Source organism: Columba livia, chromosome 1 (genome assembly GCF_036013475.1).
Source record: "Columba livia isolate bColLiv1 breed racing homer chromosome 1, bColLiv1.pat.W.v2, whole genome shotgun sequence".
NCBI lineage: Eukaryota > Metazoa > Chordata > Aves > Columbiformes > Columbidae > Columba > Columba livia.
Window position 1 is genome coordinate 73,170,022 of NC_088602.1, and position 18,283 is coordinate 73,188,304.

An 18,283-nucleotide genomic window follows, 5' to 3' on the forward strand; every position below is an offset into this window, starting at 1 on the left:
AAAAATGCATTATTGCTTAACAAGCTGCATTGCAGTAGCGTCCTACACTCTGTTTGGGTTTCTAGATAGCTAATTAAAAGAATCCACATGTTAAGAATGAATCACATAAATTCCTCAGACTTTTGGAACATCTTTTAAGGAGGATGAGCGCCACATTAAGTCATGTTTCTCTCTTGCAGAGAAACCCCCCTCCATTTGTCCGATAAGAAACCAGTAGAGTCACATAAAACTGACTCTACAAACAGGCGGCTCTAGAGCGTCAGCCCTGGCAGAGACCCCACTCTGTGAACCCACTGAACTTCTTCAGGCACTGGGGTAGACTGGTGCCCTGCCAGGCTATTTGGGTCTCTGGTGGGGTCCACCACCAGAGCTGTCCCTGGTAACCCATTCACCTGGCCCCAGCTGCTGTGACCTGCCCTATGTTGGGTGCTAGAAAAGTATAACAAGAAAAAAATTTCATATATATATATATATATAATAGAAATTGTACAGCCCAAGGCTCCAGCCTATAAAGTATTACTAGAGAATAAAACACTTTCCAGCTAGTATTTACATTCTCCCAGAGCATCCATAAGGAAGTTTTAGAGCCCAATCCACCTAGCAGTAAAACAGCCATCCAAGAATGGCACAGGACTTTGATAACTCCGCTTCTATAGCAGTTGATAAGAAATGTATAAGAACACTGCTTTTTTTATTAGTCATTTCTTCAAACCTTTCAATGAAGATCTTCTGGTGTTATATAATAACACAGATCACTTTTTAAAAAGTATCCCATGTTAAGTATTTTGTAGTCCTTTACATACAGCAGGTGAAACAGTAATATGATCTAGTAAATATACTTACTAGACAGAAAAAAAACCAACAGTTAAGCTAAGTGTTACAAGTTAGCACCAGCTACTTTTCACGGGTGGCAAAATTGCTTTGAGAAAAACAAACATTGTCTTCACCAATTCACAGATACCAAGGAACAGAGGAATAAGGGGGAAAAAGCCTTAAAAATAGAAAAGGTTGAAAGTTCCGGAAGATGTAACTATTTCCTCCTCTTTTTTTTTTTTTTTTCAATCTATTCCAGTGAATAGAGAAGAATTTCAGCAAAACATTCAGATTTGGATAGAAATATCCCTCAAATTAAAAGGAAACAAAGCCCTTTATCTGTAGCAAGAACAGAGAAAATTTTCAGACTTGAGCATCAACTGGCAGAGAGACTTGAAACGCATTTGGGTCCAATAGAAGTCCTGAGTTGCTACCAAAATCAACAGTCTAATTGTCTCAGCTGAAACTGGGGCTGAGCTTTTGGGTTTCCTGTAACTAAATCTTGCCACAAACAGCTCTGCTAAGTTTTTTTCCTCTAATACAATAAAACAGAGCAAAATTAAGATAAATACAAGAGACAATGGAGATGAGTATGTAGTTCCCAGCATCAGGCAGGGAGCAGATGTTGGGGAAAACTTGTGAAGACATCAAAAGGGTACCTGTCAGTTCTAAGTGGCTGATATGACAGTTCTTTAAAAATAAACAATCAAACATCTGAAAGTAATTGCTAGACTAAGGGATTTAAGTTTATTTTATTTAAGCAATAAGGTATTTTAAAAATGTACTCAGAATGTCTAGCTTGCTTCAAATTGCTTTGGTTTTCTGCACAGTGTCATGGTAGTCACTACCCACCCAAATGTGGTATTTTAATAATACAATTGAAATGAAGAAAGCAAAACTATCCAGAAAGGTTACCAGAATGCACAGTTCAACTTCAGACACTTTCTAATCTGATCATGAAGCAGAATGAAAACAATGTATTGTGCTGGATTCAGAGGCACTGAGTCAGGTGATGAAGTTATACAATTTTACATGGGTTTACTGAGGTCACATCTCAAAATCAAAAGAAAGCCTAAGCAACTGAAAGTAATGTTCTGGTTTATATAGTCTGATATTCTTTCTGTCTATCCTTTTTCCTGTTGAACTGCCTTTTATGCCTCTCAGTGTACAAACTTCTTGAACATCTCTGTACTCAGTTTCCTCCTCATTTTCTCGTGCTTTATGTTCCTCCACTCAATCCCTGTTTATCTGATAATAAGGATTAGTTTACCAGTCTGCCTTTTCCCTGTCTGCCTTGGGGAACTGGAAGTACTGGATGATTTTTAGTGAAACTTAAACCTCAAATTGCTCATGTGTTTATGGAAACGTTACCATACATTTCCAGGACCATTGATTTTAAACAGGAGTCAGTTGCTGGACTCCTTTAGTCACTCATGAAAACTTAGCTTCGGATTCCTTTCAGTAGCTCTGGATGGGAGGAAATTAAAGGAGAATTACAAAAGAAAAATGCTTTCCAAACATAGCAGTGTTATTCAATAGCTTAGAAATTTACTTCTCTTTTCCTGTTGGTGAATGTGGTTTCTTTAACTAATCCAAGCATTATTTTGAATAAACCCAATGGTTGCTTTTGTCTGTTTTTTGAAGAAAAGGGGCTTGTTAGGGCTTTAGCAGTGATAACTGACAGAAGCAAAGCTCCAGTATAGAAGAACACAGAAAAAGAATGAGACAAACTTGCCTCCACAAGTCATTAGAATTGGGGATATTCCATGGATACCTCCTGCATGCTGTTAGCAACCATGATGACAAGTTTACAGTCCCAGGCTGGGCAAAGCAGAGACCTGAAGGACCTGCTGCTTGTTAAATTATGTGCTTCTCTAGTCCTCTGCTCCCCAGACAACCTCATATGTGCACACATGTACACACCTACTTCTGGTCTTTGGCAACAAGTTCATTTGCAGCACTTTGGTGCTATGCAGCAACTGCCCCTTTGCAAAGTGAGGAGAAGCAGCTAAATCCACGTTGCTTGGGCTGAAAAGGGGCTTCAAGCCAGTAGGCAGCACAATTTTATATTGGTGACAGTTCATGGAAGACAAGAGCAATGTACTTGTCTGATTTGGGAAACAGTTGTACCAAACACTAAGTATTTTTATGGGTTTTGCATTAAGCATAAGTCCTCCAGTTTATGTGCTGAAGCATAGAGTTTGTTAACAGATAGCTCATTAACTGCAATATAGCTGCAGTCATCACTTTGCAAATGTTTTCCACACATTTCCCATGGCTTCCATGTTTAGGGAAAAGTAGCACTAAGTGAGCAGCCGTCTTTCAACAGCCCCATTGACATAATTTATCGGTGTAATGGTTCCTTGTGAACTCACTGAGTTTCTTCAGGAAATACCAATGCATTTTCTATTAAGAGATCTCTCTGGAAATGTCACCTTTTAAGACAGTTTTCTAGTCCCTGGTGAGTTCAGACACAGAACTCTATTAATACCTTTGTCTTGTAAAGTTCAGGGAATGCTACCACAGAATGAAATTAAATCTGAAATACAGTCAGAAGAATTACCCAGCTAATAATGATAGTTCAGCTAAAATATCTGTTACATAATTCAACCTTCTATTTAGTTTCAAAGGAGTTCAGTGTAGTTGTTGGGTTTATTTAAGTAACAGGTTAAGGATATCCTTTTTCAATTGCAAAAGTTAGGCAACTAATGTCAAATATTATAGTTCATAGTAGACTTGCATAGGAACAATTTCACAGAATCACAGAACAGTTGAGGTTGGAAGGCATCTCTGGGGATCGCCTTTTCCAGACTCCCCTGTTCAGGCAGGGGCACTCAGACTCCTTGCCCAGGACCATGTCCAAATGGCTTTTGAATTATCTCCAATGAAGGAGACTCCACAGGCTCCCTGGGCAACCCATGCTGGTGCTCAGTCACCCTCACTTTTCTACTCAGCCTACTGACTCTCACAATTTCTACTTTATATATCTGAAATTTCCCCTGTACTTTTTCTTGCAGCAGTCTAGCTCATGATGTACAAGGAGTGGATGAATGTTGGAGCACGATGATGAAATCAGGGATATTTTTGTTGAGAAGCTGACATGATAGTTTGCTGAATGCATTTTTGGACCGTTTACCCTGTAGTCACCTGTGGATTCCTGGGGAGCTGGTGTAAATGGGGTCAGCTATGCAGCAGCATGGCATTGGCGCACAATGTGGGAATGTGAGCCGTGCCAGCTGATGGCAAAGCTAAAGCTTCCTGTAGAATACTTGCTTTGTGTGCAAACAGCATATTTCATGCTACTTTGCTTGCATTACAGTTATTTTTAAGCAATCTGCAACGTGGAGACTTAGTATTTTGAACATGCAAAAGGTCTGGAATGTGCTCAGGTCCCCCCTCCTGTGCAGTGTTTGTGAAGCTGTCCCTCGATACATGACAAACTGGAAAGACAAAGAAAAGGCAACAGCATGGAGCCTGTGCTGACAGTGTAAATAGAAATTTGAGTTCAGCAGACAAAGTTCACAGTTTGCAGTGAAAGGTCATAAGGATTTCAGGCATTTTTGGTATTTTGTCTCTGCTGTCTGCACAGTATCAAGCAAATAAAAAAAAAAACCCACCCTGATAGACAGCTTCCAATTCTGTATACTTGGCATCCCTGCTCAGCCTGAAGGAACATGGGAAGCTCTGTGTTTGGCATTCTGCATTTATTTGAGGACACGCCATCCTAACAAAACTTTAACACTTACTCAGCCCCAACTTGCCTGGTATTTTTTCATGTGACATTTGATAAGTTAAAGGGTTACCCAGCTCCAGCAAAGCCAAGTGGCCTGCAGTTTTTTTTCTGAAAATGCAGTATTGAATTTAGCATGATGAGGAAGAGTCCCAAAACATTAACTCTCAACAGGTTCTGTTCCTCTTTTCCCAGCCACTGCAAAGTCACATTAAATTATCAAACGCTTTTATGAGAAATCTCCTACAGCCTGACATTGAACCAAAGGAGACTTGGAGGAGTCTGATTTTTTATTATTATTTTTATTATCATTTTTGCCTGCAGTGAGTTCATTCCCTTCTCTGGATATTATTATAATATCTCCTTTAACAAAGGTTTAGCTCTGGCCCATGAAGTACTGACAATGATATTTTTATTTCCTGGACTCAGCTACACTTAGACCAAGTGGAGATTCTTCCTGGAGGTATATAACCTCAGAAATCCAAAGAAGAGTTTTATTACCTATGTACCTAAGAAGTGAGTGCAATCACTGCTTCTTGTGAAATCATTACTTCCAATATTCAAGTTGGTACCGCTGAAGCAACAAACGAGGAAAAAACCTTCTGTATTCATCTTGTCTTTGGGTGTGTCTCTCCTGGGCTTGGAATAATCAGAGGTATTTTAGGAGCATGAATGCGATTAATTAGTAAAACCAGGACGGTACGTGAGTCAGACATTGGGTAAAATTTTTGGCAAAGTGTATTCTTTAAATTTTCAAAATGAGCTTTTTCTTTGTGTTCCTGGCTTTGCAATCCCTGGTGTATCCCAGTGGGATCATACAACAGGAGTTTGTTGCACACACTATGAGTGACAAATGCTCAAGCCCATATTGCACCTATAGGTGCTGAGAGGTGCCTGGTGGGGTTTTCTAACTCCCACTGGCATAACTAACAATGTCATGAGGGACTGATTTCCAATCTTAGGTGCTTGGATACTTTGCACACCTTGTACTTCAAGCTAAGGCTGGATACCTTTTCCTGCTGCTGTGCAACATATTCCATTGTACCCTTCTTGAGACAGATATTTTTATATCTTGGAATATTTGGTTGCTGGTCCCTTCATTGAATTTTCTTCACTATGCATGAAACCTGTCGTATGTTCTACCTGGCTTAAACGTATAGTGGTTACCTGCAAACATATTCAGTGGTTGTGAAGAGCTGAAGATAGAGGTCTCTCCAGACAATCCTCCTTTGACTTCCTTTTCCTTTTATTTTCCTCTCCTCACTCACTTTTTACCTAGATATTCGCAATTTTGCTCTGAGGTTTAGTAGTGCCACATGAAGCAGAATAGAAGCTTGAACATACATGTTACCTCCTTCTACCATGGTCAAGTGTGGAATACAAACACTATTTCACATGTGATTAAACCTAGTCAGGAATTAATACGATCCCTAAATGGGAGGGATAGCTGCAAAAGAACTGCAGACACACTCAGAATTCATTCACTTTCTTCCCTAAATATAGAAAGATTAGGATCACCATTTTCTACCCACCAGCAGAAAAATTTGCAGGTTTTGATGTGCTCAGAGCAAAGCACATTCCAACATGACACACTTCTAGAATACCACAGAATCGCAGAATGTTAGGGATTGGAAGGCACCTCAAAAGATCATCTAGTCCAATCCCCCTGCCAGAGGAGGAACACCTAGGTGAGGTTACACAGGAATGTGTTCAGGTAGGTCTTGAACGCCTCCGGAGTAGGAGACTCCACAACCCCTCTGGGCAGCCTGTTCCAGTGCTCTGGCACCCTCACCGTGAAGAAGTTTCTTCTCATATTTAAGTGGAACCTCTTGTGTTCCAGTTTGAACCCATTACCCCTTGTCCTATCGTTGGTTGTCACTGAGAAGAGCCTGGCTCCATCCTAATGACACTCACCCTTTACATATTTATAAACATTAATGAGGTCACCCCTCAGTCTCCTCCAAGCTAAAGAAACCCAGCTCCATCAGCTTTTCCTCATAAGGGAGATGCTCCACTCCCTTAATCACCTTTGTTGCCCTGTGCTGGACCGTCTCCAGCAGTTCCCTGTCCTTCTGGGACTGAGGGGCCCAGAACTGGACACAATATTCCAGATGGGGTCTCACCAGGGCAGAGTAGAGGGGAAATAGAGGGAATAGCTAGAGAATGAAGTCCGTTGGCTCTTGACAAACAAGAGACCGTTTGAAAAACTAAACACAGACTAAAAGAGAGTAAGCCAGAAAGGACTAAAAGGAAAGATATTTGTTAATGCTCAGCTTATACCACATTTACCCTGGCCAATACCAGGAATAAGCTCCTTGTACTCAACTGTCTGTAGGTGACTGGAGAAACTGGGAGAAAACAGGACCCTCCTCATTCAAAGACACAGGTGAACACTGTCTCACTATAAGACCTTACCTTTAGCAGCAAGAAATATCTTTATAATTTATGACGTGAGCGTTCTGACTTAAAGGCAGCGTAACACAACTGTGTCCCAGCCAACACAGGCAGTAGCACCTATATCAAGGACAATGGTTTTGTTACTTGCCTTTTTAAAAACTTTTTTCTTCCAAAAAATGCAAGCAGGGCATGAGGCTGGAGTGGATGGCTCACGCCACCTACAGGGCAGCCTCAGCAGTGAGACGTGGCCGCTCTCAGGGGCTTCCCATGAAAACCCAGTACAGTTTCCATACTGATCAAAAATTGCTACAACAGACATTTGAATTGGCTGGAGTACCTGGCAGAATTTAAACAGATATACATCAATAAAACACATTTGATCTCCAGATGCACTGCTACAACATTTGACATTCAGTGTGCTTGATTTTATAAATGTATTTGCCAACAAGCTGCTTTTTATCCTGGTTAAAAATAAGGTTACATAAACATCTAATTCTCTTTGATTATTGCCACAAATTAGTTATGGTGACTGTATCTGGAATTAGAAAAAATATACAAAATGGGTTTTAAATGTCAAGCCCATGTTGTCTGCTGAAGACTGCAGTAGGGAATCTAATTGAAAACCCAAACAAATCTTACAAAGCTAACATTGCTTATAACTATCCCTGAACTGCTTGATGCAGCGTTTGCACCAAGCCTAGATGAATGAATACCAGCGCGTGGCTTTGGTGCTGAACAGAAAGATGTCTTAGATTATAGCTGTAGAAATAGTACCTTTTCCTTAGGAATAACCGTATTTCCTTTATACAACCATGCAAGTGCCAGCCTTTCTGCTGCTTTCAGCTTTCTGCTGCTTTCCATCAGCCATTTTAGCTCTTTTTTTTTTTTCTCATTAACACTACCTAGTCATTCAGACGTAACAGGTGGGCTCCAAAAGCAGGGCACAGCCTGAGCAGATGAGCCTTGAGGTGGGGGCAGCTGATGGCCACACGAGTCCTTCCCGCAGCGCCCTTGTAGCAAAGGGCTAATCCACAAAGGACAGCCCCAGGGTCAGCCCCTGGACTTGCTGTGCCACCCTGGGAGAGGGAGGAGGTGGAAGAACCAGCAGCTGAATGGATGAAGGCACAAGGATGGCAGCATCCCTCCTCTGCCCAGCTGGAGCACCGGGAACAGCCTGTGCCAGGAGGCCAGCGCACAGGAAAGACGTGGCCCTCCCGTGTGTTTTACCCAAATCAGGCCCCGTTTTGTTTTCTTTCTTCCTTCTGCAAACTGAGCTGCTTACAGCATGACAAGGACTTATGTGATTAAAATAGAAGTTATAACAAACAATTACTCCAGACCTTATGATGCCCTTTCTTCTTTGAATGGGCTAATCTGCACCAGACTAGTGCAATTTTCAGTCAGTGCTTCTTTACTCTCTTTACCTCCTTCTCCCCAAGACTTTTACAGTCTGGCTGAATGCCATACTGGAAAGTTGGCAGTAAGGAATCTTCCTCCACTGTTCCTCAGGAGATGGACTAGCTACAAACAAGAAGCAGTTGTTGTTTCTGCTCATCCATGTTATCCCAATTTGACACAGGTATGATGCCATCAATACAAAGGAAGATTCTTCTAAATTACAATACTCAGAGATGAGTATCACAGCCTTAAACTTCATTCCTCTCTCACAATGTATAGTGTTGTTGTAAAGTTTCCTTCCTCTAAGACTCATCTCTTCTCATAGTTTTTAGTTTGTTTTTGTTTTGTTTTAAGTGAAACACACATTTTTCTAAGACTGAAGCATTTCTGAAAAAGACAGTGAAAAAAGGTCACTCTGATGGTTTCAAAACTGGATAGGTACCTTACAGAAGCAAGGCAATATCAAGTGGCTCCAAAACGTACAAAATAGTGACCTAATCCAGGATAAATGATAACGTCAAGACAAATAAAAGTGTCCCTTTAAGTGTAAAGTACTATTCCATCTCTTAATGGTATCATAAACTGCAAAGGTAAATGTTCTTGAAAGCTGTTGTAATTAAAAGTGTAGGGATGATGCTTGTGTGGGGTTTAAAATAGAGTTAATGAATTGCATTTATTAAAACCAAGCAGTTAATTCAGAAGAAGCAATAGCATGTAGAATTTAAGTAATACAGTGAGGTTTTAAGAAAAACTGGGGATAGCACCTCTGGTTTCATATTAACTGAAACTACAGTTCTAACTTACATGGATGAAGTAGAATAACCAATGTAATTGCTTTAGACACTATGACGTATACAAAAGAAAGGCTGGATAAAAAGCAGGCAAAATATTGCACCTAGCATTAAAAAAAAAGCCTCCAGACCTGGGGTCCCCAGAGACAAATCTATGTGATTTTGCTTAAGCAAACAATGTGGGGGGACATCCTGTTTTAATTTCTTTTTTGGCCTCCACTATGTTGTTTATCTTGAGTGCTCATCTTCTTGACAAATATATTTTCAGAAAACTATTCTTTCGGGTCTCATAGCCCTGAAGAGAGCCTGAATAAATGTGTCTGCTCATCAAGACTGACTTGTGGTCTCTTTGTGGCTTTATTTAAAGTTAGAGGTTCACTGAGGCCTATAAACAGTCAACCGTAGGGACTGGAGACTGTGAGAAACAATGTAGTAAGTAAAAGAGCTTACTGCAACCAGAAGTTTCTGCTCTCTGTAAATTTGTGTGTTACACATTCTTGAACATGAGAAAGATAAGAGAAGATTGATGATGTAGTATGGCCCTCATTAAAATTCTCAGTATACTTCTTACAGCATCACTCAGTGCTAAGCAAGGAGTTTCAGATCCATTTTGCAAACGAGAAACTGAATGAAGGAGATTGGCAAAAACGTGGCAATACCTATACAGCACTCACAGAAGCATCTGCAATGTTTCGCAGAGGTATCAAAGATTTAACTTTAAACAAGTAGCATGGGTAACACTAGCCAGTCAGGCTGCACCATCTTGATGCTCACCACAGGTTGGTTTGCCAAGTTACTTCTATCCATGCATTGTAGACCCCCTGTGGACTCCTGAACTCCAAATGTGTCCTAAATTAGATGTGTGAGCTGAGGGATCTTAAGACACTACAAGAACCTTCACTGCTTGTTGGTTTGCATCTCTTCGTCACTCCTTTCCTTCTCTCATACAAACTGGTGGATGAAAAGGGAGCAGGGGTTAGAACATGCCAAAAAGTAGGAGCTGGGAAGTGATAGCAAGCAATATACACCCGTGCAGAAGGAGTAGGGGCTGGCAGATCAGGCCTGCCTTTTCCATAAGAACGAAAAGAAAAAAAAAAAGGTGCTGTAAGTAACTTGCTCGATGTCACAGAGGTAGTTGTGAACAACCTTAATCATGTGCTTAAAAATCTCTAGGTCTTTTAAAACCTGAGCCTGCTGTTTGAGTGATGCTATCTGGATATACCAGATCAGGACCCACAACCAGAATTCTGTCACTCCCTACCATAGCCCCATGATGTGAGTAAGTGGGCAGGATTCAAGTCCAACATGGGACCTTTTCTCAGAGCCAGGGGCCAACCCATTATTTAACTCAGCAATACCAGGCAGTTCATAATCTGCCTTTGGTCTTTTTCAGGGATACTAGCATGTCTAAGCCTGTCCTTAAGAATTCATTTGGAAAATGTATAAGCCAGATATGTGCTTAGTTGTCTAAGGGCAGGATGTCCTCATAGGAGGCAGGAACAGTATTTCACAATTATAATTTTCTGACCCTCTCCCATCCAGCACTGTAGAAAAGAAAGAGTATCTTATGAGAACTGTAAACATTCAGCATGTGCCTGTTTCATCATCCTGATTCAGAGCATCAGCCCCACGTTCAGAGATAGCAACTGTGGGAGTCTGTGTTATATCTGCAGTAAAAAATGTTGCTTTTCTGGATCCGGACACTGCCACCTCAGCTCATTTCTAATGTGCGTGCTTTGGCAGCACACAGCTGAGCAAGGCCATAGATGTGCATTTAAAAATATGGTAACGCTCAAACTGTGTTTTTCTTGAGAATCGTTTATATTATAATTTCAAGGAAAAAAGGTGGCACCACTGCATTTCTTTGCAAAACAATTCAAATTAGGATTATTACTTTTAGCCAGTGAGGCATTATCACCAAGAGAAAACAAGACTAAACGATGAGTACATTAAAGTGTCTTTGTAAAGAATTTAACGCATGTGGGAGCCCTGGGTCCTCCCATGCTTTCGTTTTTTTCACCAATTTTCTGTGGCTGGACAAAGATCAAACATAATAGTGTGTGTAGCCAGCACACAATATATGTGATCACTTTGGTTAAATTATAAAAATAGGCTAACATCTAACTTGTCCATGTCATGTTATTTGGCAAAACTAATGATGTAATTAAATGGGTTCAAGTATCAAAACCATATGTATCAGCTTACATTTTTTTTTTTTTCCAATTTACAAAATAATGCTTTTGTTAGAGAATAAAATTCAATGAGCTTCATATGTAATGGCGGAGTTCTGCAACTCAATTATTTCTTCATCACAATGGCAAGAGAAACTTCAGCACACAAATAATCTAGAAGATTTATAGACCTGATTTATAGCCTGACACTTGGCCAATAGAGCTCCACAGCAGGCCAAAGAGAGGTAGTCCTTTCTGCAGGTATGAAGCGGGTTGGCTGATAGCATCATCTAAGCCACAGTGAAGGATACGGGCAGAACATTTACAGTCCTGTTTCTAACTAAACTAAGAAATCGTTGAAGTATGATATGTTGATTTCATAAGTGTTTAAAGCAAACTTCAGCAGGAAATGGGATCCACATGCGCACTTTCTTGGGAGTTCCTTGTAAAACAATAGTCAAGTCTGAACATAAGTATGTATTTTTAATTTCATAGAAAGGTTTACTTTACAGGTTCTTCCCTCATTATCCTACTGCCCATAGGACTGTACATCAACAGAGACATCCAAAGTCTGCTTTCATTTAATTAAATGGGATCTTTGTCGCCAGTTAAAGAAAAAAAAAATATATCAGATATATGAAATAATGTCTGTTCTCATGACATCTCCAGCCCAGTTTCCAGGAGGAATTTGGGATAGTTTTGAATAGATGAAAAGAATGATAAGAAAAACATTTCCTTAAAAAAAAAAAAAAAGGAAAGCAATACTCCTGTTCATCTTCCAACTCTTCCATCTTTAGAAATTTTCCTTTTAGTTCAGAGGGGCTAGGCAAGTAAAGCTGTTCATCTGTGACATCCCATTAAATGTCATCATTAGCAAGATAAAATGCAGTAAAATGGACTCAATAAAAATCCTGCTGTCCACTTCAAGCCAGATACATTTAACCACTGCGATAAATTCCATGGCAGAAGAATACCAATATCCATAAACTAAGCACATGAGAAAGATGGGACTCAGGGACATTGGCCATTCTGCTTATAAATGGGAATTACCTCCACTGCAGTCAAAATACTACTATAACTGAGGACAGAATCTGGGCCAGTAGTAGATACCTGTTTACTTAGTGACACAATAGTAGGCCAGGGTCTGGGTATTTTTAAGCTAATACAAACCAGAGCGACTCTACTTTTACTGCCCGAAAATAGGAATTTCATAGATCTAAACTGACATTTGTTCCTTGCCAAAATATTTTGCACTGGCATTCACTGTTGGAAAGACCAATTTTTCCTGCTGCCAAGAACTAAATAGAACTCAGCCAAATTCTTCAGTTCTTAATTGAGCAAAATTCTCATTGTAGTTTTGCTTGATTAAGAAAAACAGACCAGAGTCTACTGCATGGATAACTGGGTATACACAGGTTGATATCCATTTTAAAGTATTTAACAGCTAGCAAACTTCATACAGGTTATCATTCTAATTAAAAAATAATGGGGTTATCTATATATGTCGAATTGCCTGTCTGCAACAAGTGACCAGTTCCCCAACAGCTGAATTTCACAACCTTCTAATGTTGCTAATTGTCACACGGAAGCAATTAATTTAATCACTTGAGAAAAAACTGTTCCAGATCATGTAGCATTTTTCTGTACAATTGTGGAGGCCTGAATTACCGAACTCTGAGAAATATTCTTTTTTCTTTTTTACTTTCAAAAATTGATATTTACCAGTGTAATTGATACATAGGAACCGATGGGACACGAGTTTCTCAAAGTTACAGTCACTACTGCATATAGTTTTCCATTTATTCAGGTTTCTGCATTTATCTGTGTCACAGATCCTTCCAAGGAAAATTACTAGATCCTCATAGTCAGGAGGATTAATAAAATATTAAATTCAGCAATCATTTTCAGCCTGAGTCATCTGAGGGAAAACTAGCCAGGAAAATTGTTCAACAATCTTGTGTTAATAATTTTGCATATTTGAAAAATACGTAGGTTTGTCTTCTCTTCCATAACAGTTGTCACTACACTATGAAAACCATGCCACCACTGTATGGTCACAACACAATGATGATTGCAAGTGAATTAAAACACAAATTTCTCCCCTTCCTCTGCATGATCTGTCATGGCTTAGTCCTTTGAAGACAAGTTCATTTCAGGTGTCACATTTAATCAAGGCGAGGACTTCATTCCAAACCAAAGACATAATGGCAAGTAATCATTATTACAATACCAAAAAAAAAAGTTTCAACTGACCACTGTCAGGAGACTCTTCATCATTTGGAGAATACATATAAGTACAAGAAAGAAATGATAAAACAAGGTATAGCTGTTATTCATAAAGAGAAGAAAGAAAAAATTAGAAGGAATTCAGGAAGAGGGGAGGCATGAGTAGAATTTAACAGCAGTTCTCAAAGGTGATTTATGAGATTTGTATACACATTAGGAGATAATCCAGTCTAGAGCCTCAATAGGCAGCAGAAACAAAACTGCCAAAAATGAAAGATGCTGAGGTGGGGTGTTTTTAGTTTCTTCATTATTCTGAATACAGATGCTGCCTTTTAGGTTGAAAAGAAGAAAAAGAGGGTGATAATTTTTTTCTATATATACTATTTGAAACTAATCCATCCAAATCTGCATTTGAAAGCAATGGCATTGTCATGTGGCAGTAGTTTGTACATTTTGCCCACTGTGTCTTAAAAGAAGAGATGAAAACTCTTCCCATCTCCGAAACATTACTTTCAAAAACTTATACTGAAAATAGCATCTACCAAATGAGCAAACATGGATGTCATACAATCCTACAGATTATATTAGCTCTTAGATTTTTGTGCAGTACAGTCACTGAATTTTTATTAAAGCTTAAATCAGTGAAGATGGAAGAAACTGGATTACCCTTCAATTCCAAGCAGACACCTGCTAAATCTCTGGTAGCTCAGTTAATTCCCTCACACGTTCCCCTCCATTCACAACCCAGCTTTCCTCCAGGAGCTTCTTCCTTTGCCTCCTGTGAAGCTGCTGTGCCCTGGGGTCCCCTCAGCCAGCGGCGTGAAACAGTTGTGCCTCCACAAAGCACTCACATAGATGCAGTCACACCAGCAAAGCTGACTTTGGAAGGTTTTGATTTATTTAATTCTTACTGTTTCTTTCATTTGTGTGTGTTTGTAAGGGCAGGGCTTGCTACCCCAGCACGTTACTCAGAGTTGCTGTTACGGCTGCTTCTCACCTAGAAGGACTTTGCCGATAAGTATTCCTTCAGCAGTAAAGTGCTCCTACTCTAAACACAGCCTAAAATGCACCTTGTGTCCAGTACTGGTACTTGCCAAAGTATCCCTCAAAGGTTTTTGGAGCTTACAAGGCTGCAAACACGTCTTTTGGAAACATTAGCCCCTGGATGACTTTAGTAGCACAACTTGTGAGTACAGTCCTTTAGGGAGTTCATTCCTGCAGGATCTAATCAGCCTTGTCATTTAATTTATTGAGAATTTTGCAACAATTTACAGGGAATACAGCTCATACCTAAAAAAACAACCCTCTAAAACTCTGAGCCTGTGGGCTATAATTATGTACGTCAGATTATCTCTTTCCTAAGCATGGTTAAACAAGCCTTCCACAAAGCACATATAGAAGCATTTGTATTAAGAATACATGATTTCTGCTAACATCTGAAAATATGTGCAGATTTCTTGACCTAACACAAAATTATCTTAGAATTAATGTAGGTGTCCTATCTCACAGTGAAAAAAAACAAACATACAAAAGAAAATCATTTTAAGGATTGCTGATAGCCCTTCTGCTGTCTGGAGAAACAAGACTCCTTTTTCTTTGCTAGAGAAATATCTGCCTAGTAGATTGATGTTTTTATTTGCTTAAGACATGGCCTGTAGATAGCCATGAACCTTTGGTTCTGATGTTCAACAGTAAGAATCTAGTGGGTGAAGTATGTGGGGAAGAATATGGTGTCATTTAAGTGCATTGATCTTTCCGATGCCAGATTTTGTGAAGTTAGTCATTGTTGTCTTAACTGCATCATCCTAGGAACAGCTAGCACATACCTTAACTACCCCTTTGCACAGATACAAGAAGAACTTTTTAAAATAAGTAGCTCCTTCAAAAATATCCAGATTTTGAAACAAGGACTGGGCAGGGAAAATGGAGGCCACAGTTAATTGACAACACAGGATATAGACCCGTTCACATCCTAATCCATGAGGGGATGTTTGCATCTGGCCCCATAATGGAGTCCACATGCCCGAATTAGATGCCTGGACTCCACGCATGTGCATTAGGGGAACTGAGTGCCTCGGAGCGGGATTCACAAAAGCCACTGTTTGGGGAGCTGCCTAAGCCAGCCAAATAGGAAAAGCTGAAGACTGCAGTTTATCCTAAACCCTAGCTCTCTCCCTAGGGTTTACGGGCCTTCTGGTGAATGAAAGGCACAGGCAGAAGTCCCTCCACTCTCAGCTGATAGCCCACAATCCTCTTTTAAAGGCAGGTGCCAAATTTTTCTTTCAAACTCTGAGCACAAGGGTTTGACTGAGCTCAAGCACAGTCTGACTCGGGCTGTAGAAGACAGGTCTAAGTCCTTCCTTTAGTAAAGAGCACTGAAGTGGGCATCTCCTACCTCCTAGGCATGCCCCAGCCAGCAGGCTATGGGCATCAGCTCTCAGGAGGTGAGTGGGAGCTGGCATGGATCACAGTAGATGCAAGGAGTCTTGGGGAGGAGGAAAGCCATGAGAAACTTTGTCTGAAAGCTTGGGAGGTGTTAGAAGGCAAAGGGGCCTCAAGTCAACACCCTGAATTAAGAAAGGTTTGTGCACTGGGACCAAGCAGCCCTTCAGGAGGACTTCAGTGGCCTGGCAGCTTGGGCAATGGCTAATCAGTCTGTGGTCAAGGACTTGGATTTTGATTATGGACTGAAGTGCTTTAATTTCCCCCTCCAATCCTATTTCCCCATCTGTTTCCAGCCCCACCTCTGCCTGGTAGTGCTGCTGGCAGCTGAAGGGAGGCTTGTGTCTTACTTTGGTCCAGCTTAGCAGCTGGGTAGCAACAGGTTTGTCAGCTTATCACCGCTGCCAGAGTCTTTCATCCTGGCTGCTGTACGGATGAAACGCAAGTGCCAGCTCCTGCTGCAGATTTTTTAAACCAGTTGGACAGGAGAGCTGAGCATTGACCAGCTTTTTATACCCTGTGTATTTGCTGGTCTCACAGCTATCAGTGATCATGGGTCCAAATGGCTGCACTGAACACTTTGTATTGTTTTTCTTGGAGTAGCGCTGAGAGACTTGCGCGAACGGTAGTATTTGCTCTTCAGTACTTGGCTTCGCTTTTCTTTGGCCTTGGCTGGGTTATTTCAAGGTGACAGATACGGTGATTTCAAGTGCTTTAAACCATAGTACATTGGATTGCATATAAGAAATCAATTCTGCCTCACAGCATCTTTGGAGTTTAAATGACTATGTGTTTTCATGGATCCAGGATAAATATGTGTGAGTGGTGGGGGCAGGGTCTTTTCTGTGTGTGTCTGTTTCAGAAGCATTTTTTTTCTTCTCTGGACTTTTGAGAGATGTAACAAACGTTTACTGTAAATATTCACTGAATCAAACCTACGGGGAGTATTTCACAACTCACATTGGAAGGTGTTTTGGTGGCTTCATGCTATCCTTATTTTGAAACTTGTAGAGTGGTAAGAGAGTGGCATCTGTGTAGGCCTGTCCATGTTACACTTGTTACCAAGTAACAGTGATTTCAATCTTTGTCCCTCTGCCCATTGACTAGTCAAGTGGTTATCTGCTGAAGCAGACTTGAATAAGAAGCATTTCTTCTTACCTGCTGTGCAAGACAAAAAGACAGAAGGTCTGTCTGGTATGACACAAGGATGTGTGTGTGCAGTTCAGCCATGGTGGCAGTGTAGAGGAGTGCACTAGAGTTTTTGGTGGTGATTGCACCCAAGTGCCAGCTTATGGAGAGGTGTACATTGGTAGATCCACTATCAACCTTCTAGCAACTTCCGACTTCCTGTCTGCTCACAGACGTGACTCAGAGAACAAAGGGTCTTTAATTTCGGACTAGATGACCTTTGAACGGCTCTTCCAACCCGAACTATTCTATGATTCTACACAAATTAAAAGCCCAGTTTTGAAACTATTTTAACAAACTGAGTGTTTAGTTGTGCTTATTGTCATGTTAGTCCATATTGAGAAAAGTAGCATGAAAAATAAAATTTAACCACTTAGGAAACATGATCATGAGATAATATCTGCTTGATTTTTGTGAATGGAACAGTGTCAGGTCATTACTAAGATCAGCACATCCTAACAAATATTGCCACATCTGCAATATTTTATAATAAAATAGGAAAATTACTGTTTCTGAATAATTTTAAAACATCCTCCTGATTTCTGTTTGGGTGGAGTAGTCTAGTATGTTTTACCTTCCAAAGTAAGATCTTCTGCTGTTTGAGCAAAGGTAGAAAGAGCAAGCAAAAGGCAGGAATCTTTTTAATGGCAAATAACCTTCCAATAAAAATTGTCTGAGAGACAGGAGTATTTTCAAGAAAAAATACTTTACAGACATTTGTCATTGTTTTCATATCTCCCTTGGACTGGGACTTCGAGTTTCCCAGGAGCTGCAAAGTTAGAACACAGCAAATAAAAATAATGGAGAGAAAAGCTGCTATTTCTCTTGACAGGCTCGTCAAAGCACAGTGAATGGAAATACTGTAAGTGGTAACAGTTTGTCTCCAAAACAGAGTCTCCAAAGCCCTTTGCTTGTACGGAAAAAAAAAAAAGTCATGAAGCAACATGAGGGCAAGAGCCAAGAAAGCACATTTTGTACACCATCAAAGTAAGAAAAGGAACAGAAATTCTATGCCGTGCCAGGTTCAGAACGGCAATCAAGCAAATTTAGTGGCAAGAAGGCAACACGTAAGGCCACAGGATTGCAACAGGAGTCCCAGAGAACAATAAATTGTTTCAAATTAAGAT

General features: G+C 40.3%; 1 protein-coding gene across 2 annotated transcripts in view; it reads left to right on the forward strand.

The window, feature by feature from the left end:
• Positions 1 to 18,283, forward strand: part of COL8A1 (collagen type VIII alpha 1 chain) — a 96,085-nt gene that overhangs the window by 59,368 nt on the left and 18,434 nt on the right. The window lies entirely within an intron of this gene.